Source organism: Peromyscus californicus, unplaced genomic scaffold, assembly GCF_007827085.1.
Source record: "Peromyscus californicus insignis strain IS unplaced genomic scaffold, ASM782708v3 Scaffold_16__1_contigs__length_79575227, whole genome shotgun sequence".
Lineage (NCBI taxonomy): Eukaryota > Metazoa > Chordata > Mammalia > Rodentia > Cricetidae > Peromyscus > Peromyscus californicus.
Genome location: NW_026294458.1, coordinates 44,780,521 through 44,802,593, shown reverse-complemented (window position 1 = coordinate 44,802,593; position 22,073 = coordinate 44,780,521). Strand labels below are relative to the sequence as shown.

The following is a 22,073-nucleotide window of genomic DNA, read 5'->3' as shown; positions in this document are numbered from 1 at the left end:
GATTTTTTTTTGCCCTAAACTCCCCTACCCATTTCTTTACACAATCCAAGATGTCTGAATAATTCTGTCTATGAGATTTAAAAGATAAATCCTAATCAGGCACACTATAACTCCCTTTTATCTTTTTTCTGAGTAATCTATTTCTTGGGTACATACTTTAATAGCTTCTGTAATTCTTGCAGTTCAATAAAGAAAAAAATGATAATCTGCTAAAATAGACTATGAACTTGAATAGATATATCTCTAGAGAAGACACACAAAAGCAAGCAGATAAATGAAGAGCTAGATGCTTTGACTCATCATCAGGGAAATGTAAATCAAAATCACAGTAAGCTATCACCTCACTCCTGTCAGTATAGCTATTATAAAAATACAAATGATGCAGCCTCTATGGAAAACAGAATAGAGGCTCCTCATAAAAGCCTAACACACCTGCCTCATCTTTAAAAAAAAATGAGTTATCTAAAAGAATTGAAATTAAACCCCTAGAATAGAACATCAAAATTGAGTATATCACAAACAAATCCTCAGAACACTTTTCACAATAGCCAAGAAATAAAACCACCTAAACACCCATTATCAGATAAAAGAATAAGGGAATATTCTAGATGGTTCCAACCTGATAATATTCACCCTAATAAAGCAGCGAACTCAGCTATGCACTACAAGAGTATGAACTTTGGGACATTACAAGGAAGGACATAAGCCAACCATAAACAGACAGCAAACAATACAAAAGAACCTTTCTTACAAAACAATACTGAATGTGCCTACTTTTATCCAGTTCCTAAAAGACTGAAATTTGTTGATCAGATAAGAACAGTGGATAGAAGCCAGCAGAGGCTAGAGGAAAGACAATGTGAGGCTCTGATGATCAAATATTAAATTTCAGCTGTATTAGTTGAACAGGTTCTACAGATCTGCCGTGTAAAATTGTACCTAAAGGCAATAATCAGATATTCCACACTTAAAATTTATTAAAAGACAGATCTCATGTTAACCTTCCTTCTCACAATAAAATAAAAAAATAAGGAGTAATTTAAATGAGAAAATTATTGTAATGATGAAGATATGATAGATGTCACATTGCTATTTTGTTAATAAAATATAAATATACATCTACCTTACAGTTTATTAAACTATTTTTAATCTTACTTCTTAGTTTGCATGAGAGTTTGTAGTGGACTTTAAATTGAAGACAACTATTTTTCAAATTTGTAGGCAGTTTTCTAACACCCATAGCTAAAATTAATAAGTCTGAAGTTACTTAGACTCATTGGTTCTGATTCCCTTTTCCACTAGGAATAAGGAGAATAATTTAAATCCTTTGTTCTTTAACCAAAAAGATTTTGTGATAAATGATTATCTTAAGAAATTTCTTTACTATTTATCAGCACATTAATTAGATGTTTTGTTAGTTTCTCTCTCTCTCATTTCTCTTTTTCTGTCTCTCTGTCTCTGTCTCTCTCTCTCATTATTCTTTTGATTTTCTTCCTTGTTCACTTAGTACCTTCATATTTAGTGAGATGTTTGTTGGTAATATAATGTTCTCCCTGTATATGTTACACACACACACACACACACACACATGCACACACACACTTTGGAAATCTGGTAATAGAATAGTTTCCTTCATTCTTCAGGATTATTTGAATATACTCTTCAGAGAGTCATTTTTCAACATTCCTGTAGTAAGTACAGAAAGAAGTCAAATCACCTAGACTTTTGCTTACTTTGAACTTGAAGCTGGAAAATAAGTTCTTTCTCACCCTTAGCCATGAAAAGGATTCTCTCACTTCCAATAGCATTCTTCAAAGTAGATCAATATGGATCTACGTTCAAGGACTTACTGTTATCAATACACCAAACACACCAAATGCATCATTCTTTCAGAAATCTGGTGAAGTATTTATTGGTCTATTGACACTACACATATAAATCTCTCAAATAGAAGCATAACTTTATATATTTTAATCTTTCAAAAATTGAGGCGATAAGAGCTCATTTTAAAAAAGCATGATCCATGTGGCAATTAGAACCGAAAGTTCTTTATTTAATGTTAATAAACTTAACAATATTTAAATTGTCTTTATTGAGAAAAGTACTGCATGAGTCTAATTGTATGATACATTTGGAATAAATAAAATATCAATACAGCATAAAATGGTGGTTTAAAGAATCTGGTGGAAGGCAGAGACAGGGATTACTTGTTGAATTATTTTAGGATGTGAATAAATTCAAAAGATATGCAGCATAATATTTGCCTAAAGTTTTAAAAAAACTATATTGTATAGTTGAAAATCTGTTAATGATGTAGTGGTTTTGCTAATTGCTTTTACAATAATAAAAATAAAACAAAACAAAAGATTCTACAAATGATTAACATAAACAAAACAGAAAAAATAAGCAAAAGACCCAGTCTTAGATCTCATAGACAATATGATCACTTTATATAACCCTGTTTTTATTGCACTTCACATAAAATTTCCTTATTATTAGAACAACTCGTTGATATGAGCAGTGATTGTTAGTTGGATCAAATTTTAGAAACAAGGGCACAATTAATATGACTTAGTTTTAGTTAGCATAATTTAAGAACTGAGTTCCCCAAAAGGATTAAGATTCCAGAGAAGCAGTGACCTACATCTACATCCGTTATTTGTCTTTATTGTTCTCAAGCTCATGGCCCTCTCTTGGCTTGCAGACTTTGAGTATACTTTGAGGTAGGATTCATCTATGCTTCTTCTGTGAGATTGATAGTAGACAGTGGGAGGAAAGACTTTTCATCTTGTAATCTGCAGAAAAGCATCTTCAATTGCTTGAAGTGCCTAACGTGTTTCATTTCTTGCTGTATGTGTTTGCTCCAGCGTTTTCCTCAATTTTCCAGTTCCTGATGGCATAATAGGTATAGGGAAGGGTAAGACTCTCTGTTGAGATTTGGAGCTGAAAAAACAGTGTTACTCGAAATTACAATCTCTACGTAGCCATGTGTATTTCCCTCCTTTCTCGTCATAGAGGATTGAATGCACGCTAGCATGGTTTTTGTTACTTTGAATATACCATATTTGTAATATTAAAAACTGATTACAAACCCGATAGCAGATGTGAGAACAACAACAGACAGAAAGGAGCAAAGACAAGAAAAGCACAAGTTGTGTTATCTAGTTTACATAACACCCTAGAAAATACAAACTCATTTCTAATTACAAAATCAGAGCAGGAACTAAATGGAAATGGAAATGGTGTCAGAGAGTAATGTGGGAAAAAGAAAAGTCGAAGGATATGAGAAGTTATCAGGGGAGGTTAGTACTTCCAATAATTACTTGGGTGTGCACGCAATATAAATATTTTCAAATGCACACTTTAAATATATGCAGTGTGTCATATTTCTATACATGTAAATAGAGCCATTAAAACTGTTAAAACAATATTGCAAGATGATTGCTATTAAAACAAGCAACAATAGTTTCTTTGGAGTTAAATACAAAGATCTAAAAATGAAAATTGAATCAAAATCTATTCAAATATGTGCCTAAAATGTGTACCTAAAAATTTCAAAATAACTCTACAGAGAAGTCTATGAGACTCAAGACACACAGATTTAAAATGTAACAAAAGTATACACATTATGATAAAGTGAAGCACAACCCATGTTCCTATATGAAGAAACTTAAAGTCATGTAGGAGTTTCATTTCCTGAAAATGAGATTTTTAGAAGCCAGGCACTATGTGTGATGCCATGACTTGATATAGATTTTATTCCATCAGGGGTTATAGAATTTCAGTGAATTGTGCAGTGTGAATAATGGCAAATGTCTTTGAGTATCTTGCATCAGCTGTTAGCAACCAACAAATGTAACTATTGTATATCAAGATTAATGTTAGACACTGAAGCATAAAGGAGTATTCTGGAGCCCAGGGTTTCACAAGTGTGTCTTTCGGTGTTTCTGTGCATCTGGATTGTACTAAATAACCAATTGTACTAACTTTGACCTAGAAAAGGAGAAATCACTAAAGCCACAGAACTTTAGAGAGGACTAAACAATTTCCTTTCTAATTGGCTTTGAAAATATGCAAACCATTTCTGTATTAAAAACTACAGGTATAACTGCTTAATTACAAGCTTGATTTAGAATGGAGGTTAGCTTCTTAGGCATGCATTGGTTTAATGGACATATCTTTATTGTGCTTCTTTGTGTTTATATCTCTACTATTGTGATCTCCAACACATATTTATATTTCTTAGCAAAAAAAGATTTTGAAACTATAAAATTAAAAACTCCTGCATTTTCTAAAATAACAAGCTATGCTATGTTTATCTTCTCTTCCTAAATTTACTAAGTCAGGATCATCAAATCATTGGAACAAAATAACCTTTGATTTTTGTTAAAATCATTTGAAACGTGCTTTCAAGAAAGTCCCAAGACATGGGGTCTTGATGTTGCTGCTTTGCACCTCTTATGTCTGTGTGGAATCTCCAGATGGAAAATTGTCCTACTGTTAAGTGAATGAGCCTTCGCTTCAGAGAATCCATTTCCTCCAAATAAGGATAACACACCAGAACCTCACAGGGGTAGTTTTGTGGAAGATTATAGCTATCTTACAAATGATGTAAGCTATATACTTTTATATCTGATGAACAAAGAGATACAAAGAATAATGTAGAGAAAGAAGTAAGGTGTCTTTTCACTATTATGGCTACTGTATCAGAGCTGGCCACATTTTCTAACCATCTGAAAAATACAAAAGTTTGAATGCTGATATCAGTTTGATTTTGCATATTTTAGAATTCTGAAATATGTACTCACATAAATCTAGTGGGAGAGTGTATATTTTTACTATTTTCTTCTGTTAATGCTGTGATGGGGATTCTTGGCATGCTACATCAACAATCTTCTGCTGATTGATATCATGTCTGAAATTTCATTCTTAATATTCATTAATTTTGTGTTGGAAACTTGATCCATTTAGTACAAATGTGCCAATATGCAAATTGTCTATGCACTTTGAATTTATTTAAGAATTCATTATTCATCTGTTTCACTGATACCATTGAATATGGGAAATTCCACATTAAAAGTTTCAAAAGTTTTGTTACATTTTAAGATTTACTCTATGTATTACTCTATGATATCTCAGAATTCAAATACTAGTAGTCCTTAAAATGGAGTGATGTGAGGTTTTGTTAGCTTCAAATCATTATGACAATGAACTTCATGGGTATCATAAAAGCCTCGTTTAATTCCTTTGTTTAAATAGCTTAGAAATATTTACTTAACCATTTTTAGTAAGTGGTATGAGTTTTAAATTTATCTGATATCTCTCAGAAGAGTTAAAACTGAACAACTCATTCAAAGCTGGTAGTCTAATTTTTGATAACGGAAATGGACCAATTAAACATGATTTCTTTGACATATTTGTAATACTCAGTCATATTTTCTGAAGAATCATTAGGCTTCAGGTCTGATTAGTTCACCTTAAATATGTTGTCATAGGGGAAACCTGATCCAAGTTCTTCACTCTCAAATATATTAAATCTAGTTAAACAATAGCAGGGCTATTTCATTGGCAAACACACTTTTATAATTTCTTATTCATTTTCCCACTCACATGCCACACATTTCTGTATCGTCATTGGTTGAGCTATTCCAAAGTGGAGTGCTAGATAACAGACAGGGTACAGCATCTACCCCTGAGTAGGTGAAAAGTTGTAGTGATACTCTGCAGGAATGATCTCTAAACTGTGCCTAAGGATCATTAATATTCATATATGCAGGATCTGAGACTTATGTTTAGTTCTAGGGTCAGAGTAGCTCTGGCTCCCAGAATCTGGACAGGATATATGGTAGATCCAAATACTGTGTGTGAATGTGCGTGTGTGCGTGTGTGTGTGTGTGTGTGTGTGTGTGTGTGTGTGTGTGTGTATGTGTGTGTGTGTGTGTGTGTGTGTGTGTGTGTGTGTGTGTGTGTGTGTTTGATGTTATTAGTTTAATTCCTGGAATACTGGAGATCTGCCTTATGGAAAAGATTCTGTGTTCACAGAGTTGTAGGTAATTAAAGGAAAGAAACCAGGTTTACATACTCTTTTCTGTGCTCAGGCCTTGCCAGTTTTCAAATCCTACATTACATAATCAGTATGAAACAAATAACTATTTTTGGACATGAAGGATGATTCCTACTTTATTACATGACTAACAATAGGAATATTTTTCTGTATTTAAGATTATACTAAGATTGAGTTTAAGAGAGCAGTGAAATATTCCTTTGGACTATAAGGTAAGCAGAAGATATTAAGTAGCCACTTTATTACAGATAGATTATTTTACAGGCAATCTTGAAAATCTAAAGAGTTGTTTTCAACTCTTAATTCATTAAAGGCTTTGTATCATAATATAAATGCAACTTGAAATCAGTGTTATTATGACGCTTGATAGAGCAATTCTAAGTTTTCTAATAATTATAAAGAAATTAAGTTACTTAACTATAAAATTATTAATTATAAAAGAAAAACAAAAGATGAACCGAAGTGGGGATGATTAAATAAAACAGGTCACTTGCATTACTGAGTAATTTCTTAGCATGCAAGTAAGCGAATTACTTAATGTTGTATTGAGAAAGAAAATTGACATATATCCTATGATAGGACAGTGAAATTATGTGAGTTTTTGAGGCATGTTAATGCAAACTGGCTTTTATTTTATTAACTCACTCCAATAAAAATAAGTTCTGATGTAGCATGAATCTTAAATGTTCTTATTAATGAAATCAAACCTGAGCCAGGTATTGGGGTGAACTGGAGGATCAGAGAACCAGAACAAGCCACAGCTACCTCACCTTGCCAGATCCTCAGCTGGTCTTGTTTCCTCAGACTGGAAGCCTCCGAGTCCTCATCCAGAATGGGTCTCAGCTGAACTGCTGCTAGAAGCCTGAGAGCTTAACCAGCCAAATGCTTCTAGTTCCTGGTTCTCACGCCTTATCTATCTTTCTGCCTTCCACCATCACACTTTACATTGGATTGGATTTTTTTTATATTGTATACAAATTATATATATTAAAATTGATATTGTTAGAAAATGCTATGTGTATATTTCTAATTTTGTTCAAGATAGTGTACTTATACCGTTCATTTAACAATGTAATGCAAATTGCTGATTCTTGAATGTTATTATTACCAACTATTAGGATATAAAGAAATGAAAGTTAGTAGTTAGATATTATAATAGAACTTGTAGTCATATTAGGTATGTTTTCAATATTGAGCAGATATATTTTAGATAGACAGGTCATCTTCAAATCCTTCAGAGATCTACAGAACATGGCATTTAAAATGTTTTAATAACTTAGAAAATTTTTCTTTTTGTTATAACTATGAGACCTGTCGGCTCCTGGCAGTACCAATCTACTTCAGAGAAAATATGGGCATTGAAGAAACTGCATATGGAGTTAACTTTCATTGTGGCAAAAGTTAGCCACTGGACAACAAAGTATCCTCGAATCAACTGCTGACAACAGGATAAAATGGACAGACAGGACACAAAACAAAGGACTACTGATTCTTGCCAAAACAAGTGTGGTTATGGCTTTATCAGAAGGCATCTTCTGAGGCCAGGACAATATGGCACCATCCCTGAAATGGCCTTCGCAATTCGGAAAAGGTACAGTGCCCTTTTTTTCAAAGGCAGCTGAACAGGCAGTGGGCTGATGGCTTCTGATGTACAATGAAACAGCAGCTGAAACAGTTATTCTTGAAGAATAACTAAGCTCATGCCTCTCAATAGTAGAATGGCATTTAATAGAAGGATATGGAGAAGAACGGGATGCTGAGATGAAGCCACACACACACATAGCTAAGAAGAATGGACAGCTAAATTCAAAAAACATCAACAATTTCCAGAATTTAAAATCCTGAATCATGACATGACACTAGTGGAATTCAGGTGTTTCTGGTACTTGATCTGCTCTCACCCAATGTGAGGTCAAACTATTGACCTTGTGTACATCCTACTTCACAAATGAGTCTGTCAGATACGCTAAGCCTATAGGCTGAAGATGATGCCCCAACACTGTGGAGAAACCTCAGGTTACTGTCCAGGCAGCTGGCTGTTTCTGTCAACTCATATTTTTTTTTTTTGGAGGCTGCTTGCCTGCACTTCCTGTTTTTATTTTTTATTAGGTAATATTATTTCCTTCTTGGGTCTCTGAGGGAGTTGAAGATTAGTTAGGATAGAAAGTAAATTAGGTACATTTTGGACTTACCAAAATAGGATAGATAATGGAATTATTTTCTCTGAATTTGTCAAATACAAATGGACTAGACATTGTTTAGGTATTTATTACTTGTATATATGGTATATAGTTATTGTACTTTTGTATACAGTTTTTCTTATGTTAGTTACAACCTTTTTCCTTTTCATTAAAATAGAAAATGGGAAATATGGTGATATTTTAATTGTACTGAAATGTGATTGTATTTGTATGTTAATAAATAAAATTGCCTGGGGGTCAGAGCTAATAGCAAGCCATAGCAGAAGCTGGGCAGTGGTGGTGCATGCCTTTAATCCCAGCTCTTGGGAAGCAGAGCTAGGTGGATCTCAGTGTGTTCAAGGAAACAGCCAGCATAGAGACACACACCTTTAATCTCAATACCAACCATAGAAGACCTGGAGGTCTGTACAGACAGGCAGTGACGAGGAGGCCACATAGTTGAGTTTACAACCAATGAGAAGGCAGAATAGAAAGTCTATAAAAAAGACAAACAGACAGGAAATAGCTCTCTTGCTGAAGAGGACAGCAGCAGCAGTGAAGGGTAAGGTTTTTAGCTCTGACCTCTTGGGGTTTCATCTCTGCATTGGCTCTGTGTTTCTTATTTAACAAGACTGTTCATCTACATTCTGTTGCATAGAAGGTGTTAAAAGTTGAGTTGATTGTCCATTACCAAATGGTCAGCCTTAAAAATTTTACATAGAAGTTATATTATACAGACTATACATATATGTACAACCTGCTTAGTCTGTGTAATGTATAATAACACACACACATATACAGATATACAGATACATATACACACATATATGTGTACATATGTAAGCCCCTATGCTTAATTACCAGACCAATGTTACCTGACATGTCTATGAGGAATGAAATCAAGCTTGGGTTGGAGGGGTCATAGCACGACTGAGCCTGTGACAATTTCATTGAGAAAAATCAAACTTTTTATACTTTTACCAGAAACAGAATATAGTGGCAATTTCTTGTATCAATACAGTTGTAGTTGCCAAGATATAATATGCTTGCAAGTCATACAGGGTGCACAAGATTAATGTTCAAGACCAATTGTCCTGTCAAGCTTCCATATTTCCTTGACTTCTATGGAACATACAGAGAAACACAAGGTAGGCTGAACATTTCACTGTCTGAAAGAGTGCGTTGGTCTCTCAGAAACTGGAAGGCACATTGTGCTCCAGGAGTCATGGACTCTAACCTGAAATACCTATGATGCATGCCTCTCAAGGCAGCTAGGCCAGCTCCATAGTTCCCTGCACACATTCATACAAACATACATATATACATACATGCATACACACACACAAATCTATCTATCTATCTATCTATCTATCTATCTATCTATCTATCTATCTATCTATCATCCATCTCTCTCTCTCTCTCTGTGTGTATATGGGAAAGGGAAATGATGTAACTATAGTATAATCTCAAAAAAAAATAAAAAAAGATTAAGATGTTACATTTAGTTGTGCTTACAATATATGGTGTCTGGAGACAAATCTGCAATGTACATCAATGTCCAGTTAAGCTTTCAATGATATATACTAATTTTCTGTAACCCTTCAGTCTTTTGCCTGGATCATATAGGATAGTTACTAAGTGTTGGGTTTGGAAACAACTTCTGCTTCAGTATGTTTCTTAATGGTGTGCTAATCTTTGCAATTCCCTTATAGATATTTTATTTCATATGAAAATAGATATTTTTATTTCTTCTTAGCATACTATCTTAACCCTTGTGAGGATACTAACTAATTTATATATTAATTCCATTAAATATACAATATATATCCAGTCTTTTTTTTAACTATGCATAGAAAAACTCAAAGCTTACCTTGTCCAGTGATACATGATGTTGTTTTAGCTTTCTGAAAATAAGCATGAATTCAGAACCAGTAACTAAATAAATTCTGAAGAATCAGTATACCTCTATACTCATTCTGGTAAACAGTGTTTATTATATTTTAAACTGAATACAGCTGTTTTTAATTAAGCTAATTAGACCAAGTCTTCAGTATGGAATGGTTTCTGAGTTTAGATTGACTTAGCTGTGATAAGCATGCTGTAAGTCTTCAAAATGACAAATTGAATTGGACTTTCCCCAGAAAATCTAGAATTTTTCATTCTCTGTATGCCAAGATGCAATTATGTAGATTTATGGGAACCAGAATTTCTTATTTCAGAAGTCATATGTAATTATCAATAGCTAATTTCATGGGCTATTTTTAATGGCTATTTCTATGGCTCAGAGGATGAACTATGTTCTTTCACTGGGTTATTGTAGAATGGCTCAAATCTTTTCTTTGATCAGAACCTACACCTTCACTATATTGCTCTAAAACCTCATTGGTATCACAAAGTGAACCTTGACTACAGTTTTTCACACTCATATTTCTTATATCAGAATGTAATAACCAGATAAATCATCTTGAATGTTTATGTCTTCCTCATGAAGGCATTTTTGTTGTAGATAGGGTTTCTCTTTGTAGCCCTGGCTGTCCTAGAACTCACTTTGTAGACCAGGATGGCCTCAGACTCACAGAGATCTGCCTGCCTCTCCCTCCAGAGTGCTGGAATTAAAGGCATTTATCACCACTGCCTGGATATAAAAGCATTTATTAATATCTTTATTTTCAAATTTTTATTATTTTCATTTTATGAACACAAATGTTTTGCTGATCTTTATGTCTGTGCACAACTTTCATGCCTGGTGCCCGCAGAGGCCAGAAGGGGGCACTGCATTCCCAGAAACTGGAATTACCAGTGGTTGTAAGCTACCATGTGGGTGCCGAGAGTTCAATTCAGGTTCATAGGAAGAGCAGTCAGTGTTCTTAACCACAGAGCCATCTCTTCAGCTAGATTTCTTAATGTTTTATTCAAGAAACGGATACGATATCTACCACTGATTCAACATTGCCAACTGAATCAGCTTAAAAGGGAAAAAAAATGCTTGTTTTGAGTCATACATCACAGGTTTCAGTCCATGGTTACTTGGCCCAGCAGCTTTGGACCTAGCAGCACTATAATATATCATGACAAGTGTCCATGGTTAAAAAGTAGCTTTACTAATAGTGAACAAGAAGAGATGAGAGGTCATTAAAATTGGGTGGGAGAAGAAGACCCACATGCTCTCCATGGGTAGGGAGAAGAAAACAGGGGCCTGCCTGGTGCCATTAGGATGCAGTAGATGAAGGACACTCACACACCCACCCACCCAGGGTTGCTTGTCTTGAGCAGTAAGGAGAAAACACTGGCCTGCCAGATGCCTTGTGGCACCGGGTTGTCAGGCACTATTATGATGAGTAATGATGAGCTGGGGTATGGGAGAAAGAGAGACAGGATGGTTCATGTCTTGTGGGGCAAAGGCACATCTGAAGAGGTGAAGGCTGTGAGGAGAAGAGAAGAGAAAAACAAAACTTATAGAGTTCCTATATCCCCTGCAATGGCATCCTTGCGATGACCAAACTTCCTTCTCTGCAGGTCCTATAACATGAAATTTCTATTACTTCCTGGTGGCACCTTTTGTATAGGTATTTCCTCAAGACTGAAACAGTTATTAGAGGGAGATGGCATGAAGCTCAAAAGACTCAGAAAACTAACAAAACTTATACAGCTCAGGAATCTCAGAAGTTACAAGATTGAGAAACCCCCAATGTTATAAGAGCAGTTAACCATCACTCAAAGAGAGGAGACTCTTTTGGGTGAAGATGTCTTCATGATGCCCTGGAAGCTATAGTAATGCAGCTTTTGTAAATCATCACACATGCTAGGTGTTGTGAAATGCAGCTGCCTTTGAGCCATCCATTCCTGTCAGTAACCCTTCAATTATGCTTAATGACATCAACAAACTCACTAGTTGGCCAAGCTAGACTTGAGTAAAATCATTTCTCTGTTCTGTTGTCAATGTTCCATGTGAGATGAATAGATGCTTGGATGATGGCATCTGCCATAGCTATATTATTATACATCTGTGGCACTGTCCTTCCTTTCTTTGATGTCAGTTGTATACTACATGCAATGAGTAATAAGACGTGCAACCAAGATCAAGTAATCTGAGAGTAGCATATCCTTGGGGACATACTCCAGTGGCTGTCTTCTTCTACATGGTATGGGACAATCTGCCTCGTAACAACTCTATCTTGCTTGATCAATAATATACTTCAATTCATGAAACCAATACCTGTAGGACTGGATCATAAACAGGCTGTGGTAATTGTAGCATGGCAAGAGCTGTGTATTACAATGTATGCAAGTAAGGCTGAGCTATCTGCCCATGAAGAAGTTATCCATGTACTGGAAGAATTACAGCGGGAAAGATGACATACAAATGCTTACCTATGCAGTGGCCTCAGTGAAAGTAGACAAAAAGGAGGCTGAATTGGAGAAATTGGCTTGCAATTTCTTAGAGCTTTGGAGGTATGTAAAAAAAAAAGAAAAAGGATAAGTTGAATTTGTGCTAAGGAGCCCTTCAAGTGTCGAAGTTTTAGAGGCTGTCAGAATAACTAGATAGAAGAAGGATGGTGATGTAGAAATGACAAAAGATCACTTTGCATCTGATTTTTTAATGCAGAAGAAAGGACATTTTGTTATTTAGCATGCAGATGGTGGAAGTAAACAAATGAACTAGTGTAAAAAACTCTTAGACTGAATTAATACACCACTTCTGAACTGCTTAGAAAAGATTTAAAAAAAGAATGAAACACACTTGAACAGCCTAGCTTGTGAGTATGTGGGAATTGGGAGTTGATGGGATGTCTGAGTGCTATGGAAACAGAGAAACTGAGTAATTTAACTTCTTGAACTTGCTTGAAACAAAGGCTGAATAATATGCAAGTAATCAGTCCCTAATGGGCTAGTTCTTATGAGTCATTACAGACACTTGGTTCCAGCTGCCTGAGATTCCCCATGAATATCAGTATCTGGAAGACGAAAGAAGAATGAATAGACATCACTGAGGGACCTAGGCATGAGAGAGGTGATGTTCAGCATTTAGTGCACTGGACTTAATAGAACTGTACTCATAACAAGGTTTGGAAAAAGCTAATTCAGCGGGGGCCTCAGTGGCATAGAGTTTCGGTGGATTTACTGAGCCCTGTGGTGGGATTCATTTGTTATACAGTAGGAGAATCTCTAGCTAATAGAAATGATTTATAATGACAGGCAAACAGGATTTGCAAAAGGCTAAAGTATCAAAAGAGGATGAGAGAAGGGCAATACAGAGAAATGGGTCTACATGGGACACTCAAAGTCAAATGTGACAAGATTTGTTTTGAGTCAGAGTTCCTAGCAGAAAAAAATGACAGAAAGCCAAATGTGCCATTGAACCTCCGAAAGGCTCTAAGAATTTAACAACAGCTTATAGATGATATAAATGATAAAATATGCCTACAAAATGATTAAATGTCCTCAATGTGGGTAGTTATTTTGCCAGAGTATGATGTATACATTTCTTTTGTGAAACAAATTAATCAAGGTGGTGGAAATGGTTCTCCCAACATAGAACCCTTTCTTAGCCAGACATGGTTAAGGGAGAAGCAAGGTCTACAACATCAGACCAGAGCCTATCAGAATGGGGAAGCACCCAGAGCAAGAGGTACAGCTTGTGAGATAACAGCCCAACAGACAACCCCTGTAAAACAAGCAACTGGTCAGCTCTACTCTATAATTCTAAACTTAGCTTCTGTTTGAGCTCTTATCCAGACTTCCCTAAACAATAGACTGTGGGGACCAGAGAGGTGGCTCAGTGACTAAGACCTTTTGCTGTTCTTGTAGAGGACCTTTTCCACCACCCTTGTGGTGGTTCAAAGCTCTGTAACTCCAGTTCCAGAGGATCATGATAACTTTTGACCTCTGTGGGCACCAGGCATATGGAAACATGCACACATGCTTGAAAAAAATTCATACTCATAAGATATATAATTATTTGAAAAAAATAAAAAATAGACTATGATCAGGATATGTAAGCCAACACATATTTTTTCCCCAAAGTTGATTTTGGTCATGGTGTTTATCACAGCAGTGGAAAGCAAATTAAAATAATGCCATACACTTTTGTTGTAGGCCATAAAGACATCAGGATGGACCTGTGTAGAAGCTCTATATTCTCTGTTTTATTGTTTGCTTATTTTGTTTTTGGTATTGTTGTTGTTTTTCATTGTTGGAAGGCACTATGCTGAAAGATGAGAAAGAATTGCTATTTACAGTACTACCTGGATATGGACCTGTGTGGTAAGCTCCCAATACACCAGACAAGATTTACTTAGCATTGAAACAGCTTTATTGTTGTGGATATAGTCAACATATTTCCATTGAATCTAGAACCTTTGCCACAAGAAGAAACTAATATTTGGCACTGTAAATAAATGAAAGACCAAAGACCTGTGGCTGGAGAGGTCAAAAGTCCTACTTGGGAGGACATTGCCATTATTTTGTTGAATTGATATATTGCACCTGTGCAGTTTCCTTCTAATGACTTGTGGTTATGTCCATAGAAGACTGCTACTGTCACTTTCAGTCAGGGAAGTATATTCATATATACTGCAGATACTCGTAACTGTCCATATTGCTAAGAATAAGTGACTATTGCTATACCATAGTGGCCCAATACTCATTTGTAGAAGGATTAAAATAATCAGAAATTGTTTTTACTCATCCTAGGCTAAAGGAATATTATGGAAGAGGAGCAGAAAAAATGTCGGAACTGCATAAAAGGTGAAGGTTTATTTCCCGGAAATTAAACATTCTCTCTCAGGGTGAGTAGTGAGGATTAAAAGATTCGGGAAGCTAATAAAACTGACGAGACTCAGGAAGCTCAGAAAATTACAAGCTTCACAAGGACCCTCTACCATGACAAGGGCAGTGATCAAGAGGGGACTGTCTAATGGAGGTGACTGAAAGTTGTGCAGAGAGATCCAGGGATTCAGCTTTTGGGAGTAATCCCAAGTGCTACAACTACATTTGAATCACTCAAGTTAAGTAACTCTTCACCTTGTAAATAACACTTATAAACCCATTAGTTTACCATACCGGGGTTGGATAAATTTTTTTGTCTATCATTTGTGCACCATGTGGTGGAAATAGATATTTGTTTTTCTCCAAGAAAAGTTATGCAACATCATAGGTTGGAGACCAAGTCTTCAATACATGTACCTTTGGGGAGGGAGTCACTACAGGAGGGTATGTCTTCCCACAAATACTGGAGAGATGAGAGTAAGTAGTAGATGGGAAGATTCCACATAATATTTCCATTTCAAATCTAATGCCCTAAAAATGATAACATCTTCTCTTGCATTACATGGGAGCTTTTCAATTTCATTAACTATAGTTGTCTATTGAGGGAAAAGTAGAATTTGTCAACCTAGCAGAATATTAACGCCATGCATGGGTGCTCAAGCCTACACACAAATTTGGAAACCAATCTGAGTGCATCCATGCCAATTAATTAGAAACTAATGAGTCTTAAATTATATCTGTGGTCTAATACACAGAGAACCAACTGTCACACGTGATCCACAGCCTCCTACAAATTTATATTTGTGAAGAATTAGAAACTCATTTGATGATCAACTAAAAATAAGCAATAATGACAAACTCCCTAGAACAGAGGGCACTGTAAACCTAAAATTACATGTTATGATCAGAGACATAGACACCTCAAAGGGGTACTTCTAAAGGTAAAAAATCCATGTAAACTGTTTCAATGCAAAACTCATTATCTATAAAGGTATAATTCCTGGAGTTGTGGATCACCCATTAGTAATACCAGATGTTGCTTGAAAAAATGTCTTTATAGAAATTAATTATTCAGATCTTCTGTGGCTTGGAGAGTCCTTGTAATGTATCTTATCGTACACAGTTTTGTTGGCCCATGTTTTTGTTGGAAACCAGTTATATTTTGTTTTAATTTGACACAGATTCCTTCATATGAGTATTTATATATTTTTGTGGACAAGGCTATTTCTTCCTAGTATAGAACTTGTATCTTGTAGTCTACATATGCTGAAGTATAATCCCTATTATGTATCTGGAAGAAAGAATAGGAGAAGATCGGTTGAAAATTAATTCTACCATCATATAAACCTCAGTGTTCCAGGTGCAACTACATCTTGAAGAGGAACTGCTTTTTTGTTCATGTGGAGGGAGACACAAGGAAACCTGAAGCTTCAAGATCAGCCTCCCACCCCAAGGCTTACCCGACAGGGGAGACAGACTCACCTGCTGAAGATAGAGAAGATTCCTCTTTGTCTGAGGATTCAAAGTCTTTACAGGGATTTTTCTGGAGTCATGACTCATGTCTGAGGCTATGCCCAGGAACTCATTCTTCTGTAGTTTATAGCCTCCAGACTTTGAGACAAGACGTCACTTCAGAAAGCAGCTGCTCCAGAAGTCTATGAGAGCTGTAACACTTCTCAGACATGAGCACTTGCGCTGTAAGGGACAGCTCTTAATCGGCATCCCAGCACTGCCAAGAGCTTTGAGCTGTACCATGGTTTAGAGCTGTAATGGCTCTCAGCGATCATCTGCTGTTACTGAGAGTTCAAACTGTTCCATTTATGTCCCTCGTGGAAATCTGTCTTAAGTTATTTTACCTGAATTGACAAGAAATTACTTCCTGTTTGCACCTGTCTGCTCACTCCATTCTTTAACAAAGGTGGGATAGGAACCTGCTTGGAGACAGGACACAGGACATGTTTTCCACCCACCTACCATTTTCAAAGTTACTTTTATTTCATTTTCCTCTAGCACAGAGGTTATATGAAAACTCAGGGATTACATGTTCAATGCAGAGACTTACTATGAGGATATTTTCTAAGATGTGCCTGGTATTAGTTACTGATTAGGCAACAGGAAGTAGGAGACACACTAAAATTAAGATAATTCTGAAGAGGGTTTATTTCTAAACAACTAAAACACAATGTTTGGAACCATAGAAAATCTGATGGCGTAGAATAGAACTTTCTAAGTTTGTTCCATCATTACCTTCTTTAGATAGAGGTATCCAGAAGCAGTTGGGTAAATTCAGCTACTTTGGGTACATCAATGACTTTCTTAAATGCTCTAATCTTGACATGGCTTAAAAGGAAATTAAACAGAGGGCTTAAAGCCTGACCCTGCACAGTATCTTCCAAGTCAGTGTCCCCATGTGTGGGAGACTCCTTTGCTGGACATAGGAGGTACAAAATGTTTGATGATGTATAGCCGTAGACCATCCTTTCGGGGGGACAGAGTAGGATGGCTGAGAGTAGAAAGAGATCTGAGGTGCAAATGGAAATGTGAAGTTGATTGATTATTTTATACTGTGGAATCCTAAGTATAGTTAGTCATTTAATTCTTTCCCAACTAAGTTTATTGTTTATTTAAACCATTAAACATTTATTAAAACTTTCAAGATACAATAATCCAATTTCCTAAGAACTCTCCTCACAGGGAAAAAAAGAGCCATTAGCACACACTCTGTGGAGTTGCTATAGTAACAATCTAATTTATAAAAATAATGAATAGTTTTTAGTATCCAGCTCCCAGTACTTGGGAGGTGGAAGCAGGAGCATCAGGAGTTTCAAGGTCATTTGCTGCTACAAAGTGAGTCAGAGAAAAGAGAGAATCAATCAGGCAAAATCAAATAAAACCAACCCAGAAGACTATCACTAACAACAAAATAATACTAAGGCTTTCTTCTGATGAATTTTACATTTAGGATTATGTAGCCTGAATTTGCCAATTACTTTCGCTAGTTTAAATTCAATTGAAGTGTTAAGATAGTATGAGTAGGAACACAACAAAGAGCCCTGGTCTGCATGGAACTCACTAGGTACAATTGTAGCTAGAGTTTTCCTGCCTGGCCCACACTCAGGACAAATCTCTGTCACCCGCCAGTCCCACAGCTGCTCAGACCCAACCACGTAAACACAGAGACTTATATTGGTTACAAATTGTATGGCTGTGGCAGGCTTCTTGCTAACTGTTCTTATATCTTAAATTAATCCATTTCTATAAATCTATACCTTGCCATGTGGCTTGTAGCTTACCAGCATCTTCACATGCTGCTTGTCATGGCGGCGGCTGGCAGTCTCTCCCCCTCTCTGCCTTCCACTTCCCAGAATTCTCTTCTCTCCTTGTCCCACCTATACTTCCTGCCTGGCCACTGGCCAGTCAGTGTTTTATTTATACAGAATGATATCCACAGCATAGAATGGTCTCAAACTCCCAAATATCCACCTGCCTTCCACCGCCTCCTGTGGTGACTAAAGGCAAGGTTGTAGTAAATTTTTTGCAGCACTTGTACCTCTTTACAGAAAACAGCTACTAGAGAACTGAAAAACAGAATTTCACTTTTATACTTTATGTCTATTTTATAATTTTTTTCCCTTTTTTATTTTTCAAGATGGGGTTTCTCTGAGTAGCCTTGGCTGTCCTGGAACTCACTCTGTAGAAACAGGCTGGCCTTGAGCTCAAAATTCACAGAGATCCACCTGCCTCTGCTTCCCAAGTGCTGGGATTAAAACAGTATGCCGTCATTGCTTGGCTCAACTTTTTTATTTTTTGTAATTATTATAATTACATCATTTTCCTTTTCCCTTTACTTCCCCAACTGCTTTAATTTATCTTCCCCTATTCTCTCTATCTCTGACTCCCTCCCTCCCTCCCTTATCTTTATCTCTCTCTCTCACACACAAACACACACACATGTGTACAACACCTGAACAAATATAACCTCAAGGCTGACCATTTGGTATTGGATAATCTATTTTCTTTTTTATGTTGTATTTTTATTTTATAATCTAATTTAATTTTACATATCAGCCACTGATTCCCTTGTCCTCCCCCCCGCCAGACTTCCCCCCAGCCCACCCCCTATTCCCATCTCCTCCAGGGCAAAGACTCCCCTGGGGATTGAGTTCAACCTGGTAGATTCAGTCCAGGCAGGTCCAGTCCCCTCCTCTCAGGCTGAGTTAAGTGTCCCTGCATAAGCCCCAGGTTCTAAACAGCCAGCTCATGCACTGAGGACAGACAGGTCCCGGTCCCACTGCCGGTCTCAAACAGTTCAAGCTAATCAACTGTCTCACTTATCCAGAGGGCCTGATCCAGTTGGGGGCTCCTCAGCTATTGGTTCTGTGTACTAACATGACTCTGGGTTCAGAGGAGAAACTTAAGTTTCTACAGTAGATGGATAAACCAAAATGCATTGTCATTTCTTTTCCCAATCATTCTTATGTTTATTACTTATTCTAAATTAAGTTCACACTTTAGGACTCAAATTGTCCTAAAGTTTACTGTGTCATAACAAGGCATGTGGCCTTGGAATTGTGGCTCAGTCTCCCAATGGCTGTGATTACAGGCATAAGCCACCATAACAAGATTCCACCTTAGATTTAATACCAGAAAAGGAAAGAAGTTTGGAGAGTAGCTTACTGTTCACCAACAGGACTGACTGAAACTTCATTTAAGCTTTGACCAAATCCATCCATGCTGCTTCATGTCAAAACAAAGTTAAAAAATAAAAGAAGCATAGCAAAGACACCAGAAACTGAAAAGTGTAAGGGTAGTTGAAATATTTGGTCTTGACAAGTATATTGCAAATGCTTTGAGCAAAATAAATACAAATGGCTCGGGGAGTGATTTGGAGAAGATATTTATCAAAGTGAAATGATTACCTTTGATGTAATTCAGTTGTTCAAAGTGTTTATTATCCCAAGGGAAGAATGTAGAGTTCTTTGCAGAAAAGAGGGTTGAAATACAAGTTTTGATTATACTTGCTTGAAGAAAATAGTGATTTGTCTGTAATTGTATTAGCAGCACAGCATTTTCATGGGAAACTCAAAAGAAGATTATATTTGCATTTCTCAACACTCTTATTTTGTCTTTCATGGTTTCTAAGTTTACTCTGTGAATCTGTACTTACTAAATGTTGGCTGTAGTATTAAGCATACATGTTAAATATAATACTGGGAAATATAAAATTGTTATTAAATTACTACGTTTGAAAAAACTTAAATGAGAAACAATGTACTCAATAGACTAATATAGAGAATGCTTAAATAAATATGTCTAAATGATCACTATAAAACAATGTCAATAAATAAATAATAACAACTGCAATATTCAGAATTTGGTTATTTAATAATAAAGAAATTCTGGAAGCTGGAGAAGAAAGTTTAGAAGTCTGATTCATTGAATCTAAGGAGAATGATGAGAACAACCCCTGTGGATGCAAGAATCTGTTCATGGTGCTAAAAATGTGTGCTTCTTACACAAGCATGTTCTTCGCGGAACTCTTGAATACCCAGAATTTTCCTCTTTACTACATCTAGTTCATGATCCCATTTTCTTCAGCCCACACCACAAACATTAGAATTACATAAATCCACTGTGCATTTTCTAAGCTCCTACCCCCCGTCTGTCACCTTGTACATGATAAAACCTTGAAGAGGAAAGTATTGATTAACATGTTGTCTCAGTTAATCAGTACTGAATACCATAAAGTACTTAAAACATTTACCTGATTTAAGCTTATTATTGCTGCAAGAGGACTCACCATGAATTAATAAAATTCCAAAATGCATATAAATTTCTACTAGAGTAAAGGAAGCAATTGGTCAAATGTCATGGATGAATTCAAATATAATCAACTGGTCACCAAGTTGCTTTATAGCTCCACTAACAGCAAATTTTGAGTAACACTGTACTGGATAGATACACTACTGATGGTTGCTAAGGAAAACTTGAACAATTACTATTGGTTGATTGAGTTGATAAGGTTATACTCAATGTCTGAGTCTATGCACAGTTTCTGTCCCTATTGTAAGAAACAGTGTTTTATTAATGATAATGTATTACAGTTAAAGAAAAATAAGAGCTAAAATGCAGAGAATAGATAGTCTTTACATTGGATTATTGAAATGCTCATACAAAATGATGACTAATTGATAAACATAAATATAAGAATTTTCATGGGCCTAATTTAGAGACATAGACATGATGCCCTTCATCAAAACCATATTTCATCCATCTCCTAGTTTTCTTTCCTAAAATGCCTAATCTTTTTGTCAAGACAATAGCTGTTTTCCATGGGCCAGTGCAGATCACAACTACAAGACCACTTCTTACAATTAGTATAGCTATTCAGACACCCAGCATGAAGTTCTTCTTACTGGAAAGAGCTTTTTAAAATCATTGATAGAGCTAAGATGTCTGAGTTGGACACATCTTGGTAATAAACCAAGCACTTTACACTACATTAGAAAGTTAGATTTTGTTTAGTTTGGCTCTGGATAGCTATCCCAAGTGAGTCTTTATTTGTTCCATCATTGGCATTTATGGAAGCTTGGCTTATGATATTTGGTATATATACTTTAGTATTTTGATGCAACAGGCACACACATTTTGTACTAGACTAGAACCTGTTTCTTTTATATTCTTTTCTTGATAATGAATTGGTATTTTATACAACTAAAATGTGTGCAAATTAATGGGTATAAGGGAATCTAATTTATATTTATAGGCTTGATTTTAGCAGTCTTCTGTTATCTGAAAAAATATTTCAGCTTTGAAAGGACTTTAAAGCAGTTTAAAAGAACTTGTCAAGAAAAAGAGATTTAGTTGATGAACAGGATATAATTTGGCTTTATAAATTTAAGTGATCCTTATATCCTTATCATGAGTACCACAAACCATTCACACATACCAATAATTTTTTTTTTTATCTTTTTGAAACAGAGTTTCTTTGTGTAGCTTTGGTGCCTGTCGTGGATCTCGCTCTGTAGACCAGGCTGGCCTTGAACTCACAGAGATCTGCC

General features: G+C 36.0%; 1 long non-coding RNA gene across 2 annotated transcripts in view; it reads left to right on the top strand.

The window, feature by feature from the left end:
• LOC128112143 (uncharacterized) overlaps positions 1-20,376 on the top strand; it is a 53,211-nt gene extending 32,835 nt beyond the window's left edge. For both annotated transcript variants that reach the window (XR_008218859.1, XR_008218858.1), the window contains 2 exons: positions 14,938-15,032; positions 16,365-20,376. This is a non-coding gene — a long non-coding RNA (uncharacterized LOC128112143). The remainder of the gene's footprint in view (positions 1-14,937; positions 15,033-16,364) is intronic.
• Positions 20,377-22,073: the final 1,697 nt, after the last annotated feature.